This window comes from Perca fluviatilis, chromosome 12 (genome assembly GCF_010015445.1).
Source record: "Perca fluviatilis chromosome 12, GENO_Pfluv_1.0, whole genome shotgun sequence".
NCBI lineage: Eukaryota > Metazoa > Chordata > Actinopteri > Perciformes > Percidae > Perca > Perca fluviatilis.
Genome location: NC_053123.1, coordinates 37730608 through 37739945, shown reverse-complemented (window position 1 = coordinate 37739945; position 9338 = coordinate 37730608). Strand labels below are relative to the sequence as shown.

General features: G+C 41.0%; 1 long non-coding RNA gene across 1 annotated transcript; it reads left to right on the top strand.

Annotated features, from left to right (window-relative positions):
• Positions 1 to 226: 226 nt before the first annotated feature.
• On the top strand, positions 227 to 3327 carry LOC120570193. Its single transcript, XR_005641023.1, has 3 exons — positions 227 to 309; positions 399 to 452; positions 3217 to 3327. It is a non-coding gene; the product is annotated as an uncharacterized LOC120570193 (long non-coding RNA).
• The last annotated feature ends 6011 nt before the right edge of the window (positions 3328 to 9338 follow it).

The following is a 9338-nucleotide window of genomic DNA, read 5'->3' as shown; positions in this document are numbered from 1 at the left end:
TAATAGCTCAAAACTACTCAAGTAAAAATAGTTACTTTTGCAAAAAGTGGCAAGTACAAAAACAAAGGCCAATCTATTCCCAAGGTCTTTTTATTTGATGGGGCTATTTCAACCACAGATTTGTCTGTCCAGCTAGTGAGTTTTAGTAATGCCATTTTCCAGATGAGATTGCGTTAAGTAAAGCTGAAGACAGTGGGGGCGAATCTGATAACGGCAACACAGAAGTCACAGCATCAGAGTTTGGAACTGTGGAGCCTGTGGATTTTGACTCTACAACCACAGAGCAAGACCATGACATTGGAGGCTTTGGTATGTTGACTCACTTCATAGTCACTGCTCATAAAATTTATTTTTTATCTGTGACAAAAGTAACTTTTGTTAAATTGTGTGTTCAACAGGATCAGTGTCATTTGTGTCGTCCACAGTAAATGAGAGTGTACATCCCTCTGAAGGTAAGATTCAGATTCAAGAGGTTTATTGTCTTATGCACAGAAAAATCACAGTGGTTTATACCATACAATGGAATTCTTACTTTGCCCAACTCCCTTAACAGAACAGTTCAATAATAAGACAAATACACAACACAAATAGAAAAATTAAATAAAGTAAAAGGGTTAGGGTTAGGCAAACTTAAGTTGGAATTAAAAGAATAGAAACCTGAGTTGAATAAGTTGCTCTGTGCCTCAGTTACAGTTAAGGTGGCGATAGTCATTCAGACAAGTCACAGTGTCCTTTGAGAGGGGCACAATGGTGGTGGACTTGAAGTAGATGGGGACATGATGGGGATGGGGAGTGATGACACAGAGTGGTGCGTCCAGTATGCCCTTGTTGGCCATAGTCCTTCCCTTTCAGCTGGTGTTGAGGGCTTCGAAGTGAGCCGTTTGTTTTCTGTTTGCAGTCTGTGATGTGTTGCAGACCTTGCCACATGCTCCCGGGATCAGGAGTGGTGTAATATCCCTCCAGCTTCAGTCTGTATTGTCTCTTGGCCTGTCTGATTGATCTACGCAGGCCATATCTGGCCTTTTTCCACACTTCAGTTAGGTTTTCCAGTGTTTGTCGTTGGTGTAGGTCTTGCAGCGTTTAGTGGGGATAATTTTCTTAGTGTATTTACGAATGTAGCCAGTTACAGCTGCAGCTGCATTCCTTTAGGTCCACAGTACAGTCTCCTCTCAGAGCAGGAGTTTTAAACACACCTACCATGCCTCTACTGTTAAAGCAGTCCTGAAGCACTAGTTCAGATCCTTCATTCCACACTTTAATAGTTTTACTTACTGGGGGAGCTTGTTTGAGGAGTTGCCTGTAGGCTGGGTAGAGGAACTCTGAGATGTGGTCTGATAGTCCAAAGTGTGGCCGAGGCACAGCCTTGTAGGTGTTCTTCACATTGCTGTACACTTGGTATTCTTCTCCCTCGAAGGAAAGCTCATGTGTTGATGGTACTTTGGTAGGACGCTCCCTGAGGTTGCAGTAGTTAAAATCACCAGCCACGATGAAGGACAGCATCTGGGTGTGCAGTCTCCAGCTTGCTGATGAGGTCCTGTAGCATCCTCATCGCGGTCACGTGATCAGCCCGTAAACAGCAAGCAGAGGCACAACGCTGAACTTGCTTGGTAGATAAAAGGATCTATACTTTAGCATTAAAAGTTCAATGTCCGATGAACCGTGCTTTTCAACAACCTGCACATTCCCACACCATCTGTTGTTAATGTACACACGCCGCCTCCCCTGGTCTTCTTCAAGGCCTCTGTGCGGTCTTCGTGGTGGATGGAGTGTGTGTGGAGCAGGAGAACCGAGTTTGGGGTGCTGTCAGAGAACCAGATCTCAGTGATAATAAGATAATAACTTCTTAGCTCATCCATCTTATTTGTCAAGAGAACGGACATTAGCCAGCATGGTCCTGTAGCTCAGCCTAGCATGTAGCCCACCTCTCTTGCCTCGTCCCCGTTGTGGGCGCACCGGTGTTGCTGTGTCCTGCTGGCTGGAGTTGGCTTGGTCCAGGCGTAGGAGAAAGTCAAAGTTCAAGAGGCGTTGTTGTAAGCTTGTGTTGACAATTGCCAATGTCCAGAAGTTCTTCCCTGCTGTATCTTACTGTTGCACACACAAGCTGTGTGTGTAAGATGCAAAATAACAAAATAAACAAAGTCAGTGTCAGGAGAGCGAAGCAAACACCAAGTCCACTGTGGGCACCATGTTGAATTGTGAAGCACCTTAATGTGCTTTGAATAAGACACATCCTTTTTAGGCCAGGTATGAAAGGAAGAGAAAGCTAAATAAAAACTCATTTTTCAACACATTTTAAAAAGAATAAAATGAAGTATAGGAATAAAACCGAAGACCAAACAATGACTTTGCAGTGTATTCTACACATGCCACAAAACTGCAACATCCACAGTTGGATTCCATCTAAGGATATTTATGCACGGCTCTGTGATGTTTCCTGTCTCTGAAGTTTTCAACTATCAAAATGCAAGAGTAAAGGGATATAAATAAATAGCCCTAAATGTTACTGTACTGCATTTGTACAAAACATCTTGTCTGCAAGGGAGCATATACACTTAAGTAATGATCAGGAAATGTATATTGAATTGGAGATAAAAGTAAAGTTACCTCCTTCTCTTCAAATGTTCTCTTGATTGCCCATGAGTATGTTCTATTAACTCTCTTTTTGGCAAGTTGGTTAAAAGACAAAAAATGAATTGGTATGAATGAGTGCCACAAAATCGTTTAAAAGTAGTATTAGGCTGATTGTTACGTACTTTATGTGTTATGTTTCAATATCAAGCCTAAACTTTCAGACCAAGTTCCTACACTATTTAGCTAACTCTATGAAATCAGATTTAATCAGACCTTAAACCCCATAGTCTTTGTTTCATTTAAAATAAGGTGTGTTGAAGTACAATGCCAATGCCAACTTAAGACATTTTACTAATTGTAGTATTACTAACTGTACTTAAATTAATTCATATATCAAAAGGTTTAGCCACTTAAACAGATGAACAGCAAAGACATTCTAAAAATGTTTTAATGCTGATGACTTTAATACACTCCATTTTGTCCACACTATAAAGTGACCAATCAACTGATACCCAAAGTGAATTATTTAGAAAAGTAAACTGCCATTTCTTGTCAACTGTGGCACTAACTGAACTCATGTTTTGATGGCTTCAACTGTCACATTTTGTTTGTGATATATCTTTTTCTTGTTTGCCTATCTTCCAGGGAATTATGCTGATAAAGAACATGGATCCAGAAGAGTGGCAAAGAAAGTGTGGTCTAAGGCTGAGGTCGCTGCAGTAATGCGACACTTCAAAGATCATATAAGCAGGGGGAAACTGGGCACCAAAACTGAATGCAGTCACTGCAAACTGGTGACCCCGTGTTGGCACAAAGAACCGTGCAAAATATAAGGGACTTTGTTAGAGATAGAGGAATAACTGCAGAGAGGCAGTCACAAAAATAAAAGATTTAAATACACTGACAGTTGTAGTGGTGTTTCTGTTAGGTTTAAAAAGTGTGGCTCTTGTGTTACAAGTTATCTGCCTGTTATAGGTTGTGATAATACCATTTTAAAGGTTGAGTACAAAAATAGAAGGTGGAATTATACAAAGAGGCCATCATAACAACAACTTTTACATGTTATTAATTTATTTTTGTTATGAGCAACCATGGGTCTTTTGAAGTTGGGTAAGAATGAGATTTGAGCAAAAAAGCTAAAATCAGTTATTGTCATGACACTTGTGTGACAATCTATTGTTAAGCTGTTACAGGCTCCTATCTGGCTCTTAGTCAGTGTCACCAACTAACAATGGTGATATTTGAGTTGTACAATGAAATAAATATGAAGTCCCATAAATGCTTGGTGGTGTCAGGTTAATGTGTATTTATGTTAATGAGCCCAAGTTATTTAAGTGACGTCATTGTCCCTTTAAAGATGAACTGAACTGGAATTTCATTAAAGGTGATATAACAGATATATTTTATTTCTTCTCGTTGGTACAATGATTAAAATGGCTGAATTTGTTAAAAGGGGTAAAATGGTACATTGAAAGTGTTGTTGTTGTTACATGGGCGCCGCCATGTTGGAATTCCACAACCTGCTACGTCACTGGCATGGTAAGCAGCCGGGGAATGTAAACAGTCAGAGGCTAACGGACATGGCTGAGGAAACGGCAACCAACAGGTTTAGGGGGGTTCATACTGTATTACCCCTGGCTGCAGTAATGAATTTTATAGGGCTAAGGCAGCTGGGGTTATGATACATCTCCACAGGCTACCTTTGACAAGGAAGCCAGTCCTAAACTCATAGCTAGCTGCCTTAAAACTGGCTAGCCCTCCGACGGCCCCTGGATTTAGAGTCTGTAGCGACCATTTTTTAGCAACAGACTATTTAGAGAGTTGTACATTTGATACAACAGGGTCACTGGTGAGGGTTAAGTCCAACAGACTGAAACCTGAGGCCATACCCTCAATAATCGATTTTTCAGGCTACAGTACAGGGCCGACTGATAGACCAACGGCAAGTACCAACACCAGCGATGCTATCTGCCGCAGAGACAGGGCGCTGAAACGCTCCCATCAGGCAGAGGACAGAGAGGGATGTTTAGCGGTTATCCAGCATGCTAGCTAGTCTACTAGGCAAAGGGCTGGATGTAACGTTGTTGTCACATACACAAAACACGTACATATTCACTTACACACACAAATAATAGCGTTCAACAAAACTGAGACTGACACACTTGGCCGTTCATTAAAAAAGTGGGTCACAAAACCAAGCTAGATACCACACGCTCCAACCTAGGGAAAGGGCTAGCAGCTAAACACGCTGGAAACACTTATGTCAAACTCCACAAGCTAGCACTCCGACCATAGACTGTATGAATAAATCCTGACTCCGACGATATCACAGATCAATAATAATGCGTTACTAGCTGCTAGCTAAATCACAGCAGGTCTATAAACAGACTCCAATGTCCCTTTCTCACCCTGATGCTAGCTGGTGTCCACCGCCTCAGGGCACATCGTTGATGCAGAGGGAGTTCAACTCGCAGAAAAAGCTGCTAGTTCCTTAGTAAGAGGTATCTGTGCAGTATCCATTTGTGTCATATCCATCAACGACCACAAGGAAAACATCTGCCAACTCTACACTAGCCTAACGTAAACGGCAAAACTCGTGAATCCTCCGTGCATCTATGGTCAACGTGTGGTTACTCTACTACATGCAGCGAACTTTTTTTTCTTTTTTCAAACTTTATTTATTTTGGTTTTAACATTTTGCGTGCAGGTAACTTAACAAGCGATCCCATTGGATGAATTCGTCCAATCACAGATGGATTCAGTTGCAGTGTCCATGCTCCGGCAGCGACCACACACACACCAGTCACTTCCCCCCCACACGGTCCTGTACTGCAGGTGGAGCCTGAAACCATGGACTGGTCATCCTCCATGTGGTGGTACTCAGACACTGCAGGCCTGTCCCTCACAGGCTCAAATGCGTAACCTATGCCATTAAAATTACTCATTTTCATGTCCATGCTGCACTGTAGCCTATATACCTTCGCAGGTCCTACCATGCCAGTGACGTCATCGAAATTGTCAGTGTTTTAATAATAACAAACGTAATTTTTGTGTTGCTTAAAAAAAGCTATATTGATTTTTTTTTATTAAAATTTTTAGTGTAATTCATTTTTATTTGTCATAACCAACACATTATCAATGCAGATTATTTCAGTTCAGTTCATCTTTAAAGTCCCAATAATGTTTGTTTGGACCTTATAAGTCACATAAGGAGGACTGTCTCTATAAACCACAATAGTTTTAGGGTGGTGTGTATCACGCTCTGAAGGGTGTATCTGAAGTCTAAAGTGACCTGAATTTTTTTCAGATTTTTTTGAGTGTTTTAATCTAACTCCCATAGCTCTAGGACCTCAGGAAAGGGTAGTCCATCTAAACCACCACCAGGCCTGTTTGGAGAAAAAGTCCAGCTAAACCACATAGACCCGTATGTGTGTGTGTGTGTGTGTGTGTGTGTGTGTGTGTGTGTGTGTGTGTGTGTGTGTATATGTGTGTGTGTGTGTGTGTGTTTAGTAGTTAAGTAATATCAAATTCTTCGGAATATGACTCCTCTCAGGTGATTGCACAATGGCTGGAAGGCAAATATCAGGTACAATGATGGATAGACACACACAAACCAATACCACAACACTACACAGGCTTACATACAAGCAGTGATTTGTCTGGAAACCCAACTAAGATCTCATGGAAATACAGTTTTTTACGATCGCTATGAAAATGTTTTCAATACTTTTTACAACTTTCCTAAACCCTTAACGCACCAACACTCCTACAATACACAACTGGCAAAACAGTTCATTTCATGCTCAGAATCCCACATTGTAAACTAAACTCTAACACAAATTTTCAAGATACAATAATACACTAACACAATACACTCTGTCTACCAAAACAATGCAATCATGTCTCAAAATCTAATAATTCTTCCAGAACACACAACATTTACATTAAGTCAATCATAGAACAATATCATACAAAGCACTAAAATCAGGTGGAATTACAGTCAGCTCTGCCCTTATATAACAGACAGTAGTGGTTGTACTGATCAGAGATTGGGTTTTGCAGTTTCTCTTGAAGCTTTCCCCCTTTATTTGACAGGACAGCTAGTTGAGAAAGGGGAAAGAGAGAGAGAGAGGGGGTGAAGACATACAGGAAATCGTCACAAGTCGGATTTGAACCCTTGACCTCTGCGTCGAGGCATAAACCTCCAAGTATATGCGCGCCTGCTCTACCACTGACCCAATCCGGCCACCATTTTGTTTCTTTTGCTGCAGAGATTCAATACAAAAAATGAATGACCCGTCTCAGAGTAGCTTTATAGAATGTAGTTTATGAACAAAAAGGAGACAGAGACAGAATTGTCCTGGTACTCCTCTTCCTCTCCCTCATGAAGGAATCTTTCTTATTTTCTGTGTTCATCTACAGTATATTGTTCAAATAAATCCTCTTTGACTGTATGTACTACAGTAACATATGATCATGGGATTGGAAGAACCTCAACAGCTGAGTGTGTTTCCTAGAAGGGAATCAGCTGGGATTGATCAATTTGCATAACTTCAATGAGCTGTTTCTCAATAAATGCATGTATAAAATGCAGGGGATATATTTGTGTTTCAATTTACAATATGATCAGCTGTTCACTTTGACTTTAGCCTATAAGTTAGGTTTAGAACATGATGGTATCTGTTCTGACATACAGTGTGAAAGCATTTGCAAATTGGTCTGTAAAGATCCATTGTTTTGGTTTTGAGCTTGTGTGTAAAAGAAGTTTAAGCATTTTAAATGTGTGTTAACTGAATGCATTTAGTGTCAAAGCTACAAGAAATGTGATAACTGTAGAGCCTACACAGACGGATGTTGTGCTAACTGTGTTAAGAGTTAAAAGTATTGAAAAAAGTGTCATAGCGATCGTAAAAAACTGTAAATGGAACCAATGGGTTTAACTGCCAATATGACTTGTGGTGTGTCTCAAATCGCGCACTTCTGTACTTATACTAACTATTTGAGTACACTCAAAATTTCACTCGTCGAAGTGTGGTAAATGCAGTGCACTACAAGTACCCGGATGGTGCACTCATAACGGTGAAAAAGTTGAGTGTGGATCGATGGACACTTTCCACACTCAACTGTCGCCATCTTGGCTACGATGAAGGGGCGGAGCTAACAAAAGGTGAAAAACTTTTCGATAATGGCGGCCGAATACGCGACAGCGAGACCCAAATGTAGGTTCAACATCAGTCTTTTTGCTATACTTGTTTAACATATACGCAACCTGTTTATGTATGTGTGGTTAATTTTGCAGTCAGTGATGATTTTTTTACCGCGAATTATAACGTTTATTTGCATCGTAATTTGACGTGCTATCAAGCTAGGTTTAGCTAACCTTAGCTAGCTAACAGCGGCGAAGTTACTGGTACTTCTAGCTATACTCTTTGGTTTAACCACTGGCAAATAAGTTATAACCTAGCTAACGTTACATGTGTTGTGGTATACGGTTCTTTGTTTTAAACTATCGTCCTCACTGTAGACGATTTTAGCGTTAGATGTGTGATCTGGTAAATATACATTAAGCTGCCAACGTTAGTAGTAATGTTACAGTACGTTAATGTATGCTATGTTATATCGTATTAACAGAGCTGTTTCTGTCCTGATCTGACTTATATAATTGTTAGGGACACGGACAATGCTGCCAACTTGAGGGAAGTCCTCGTCTGCTGGAAGGAGAACGAGCTGAGGGAGGAGAGAGAGGATTTCCCTGCTGGTCTTGTGGACAGCACAGTGCACTGTCAGGGTGCAAAGGCTCCTGGCTAAACCACGATCAGATGTACGCGGCGGCAGCCAAAAGAGGAAGACAAGGGCCCCGATGACGGGGTCCCACGCCCGTCGCAGGGATGTACCGTTAAAGGATCCCCCTGGAGAGTCTGAAGTCCACCCTGTATCATTTTCCCATCAAAATACAGCACCAGCAGCAACAATGAATAGAACAATAGGATCTATTTAAATGTCTATTGTGTTGCCTCTGCTTTCACTCTTGTATTTTCACTGTAATTAATAGCTATTGCAATAAACACCCTTTATATAAACATATAATATGACTATTTTCTATGTTAACGTTATATGTCAGTTGGACACCATTTTAATTGTTCCAATTTTGCTAAATAACTCAAAATGGCCATTTGTGGTTATTTATTTTTTTTTACAATGAATTAAGAGCAGAAGCATGAATATCATCATACCTGGATGTTTACGGTTGCATAAAATAAAGTGCAAAAACAAGCAACAATAAAAACAATCATTCATTTTGATGAACAAGGCAGAAATGTATGGTGACAACAGGTGGTGGGAATGCTCTGCCCTGGGTATAATTCACAACTTCACAGAAGAAGAAGGAGGAGGACTGAGATGTTTTGATCGTCACTTCCTGTAAGTACAAAAGGCAGTGCGCGATTTGAGACAATACTCCCCCGTCAAATTTTACGCACTATGCAAGTAAGTACATAGTGTACGAAGTGCACTTCCCTTAGTGCACTACGGGAAGTGCGCGATTTGAGACACACTACTGGCCTTTCATTGATGAAAAAGGTAAAAAGTGTGACTTCCTGTAGCCGGGGAGCAGCAGCTCAGGGCTGAAAGCTCAGCTGAGAAACCACATTCAGAGGCCAAAACCTTTAGCTGGGTGGAGTCTGGAGACAGACAGGTAGAGAGAGAGACAGGTACACAGAGCTAAACACCACAGTCAGTAGGAGACAGACAGGTAGAGAGAGAGAGAC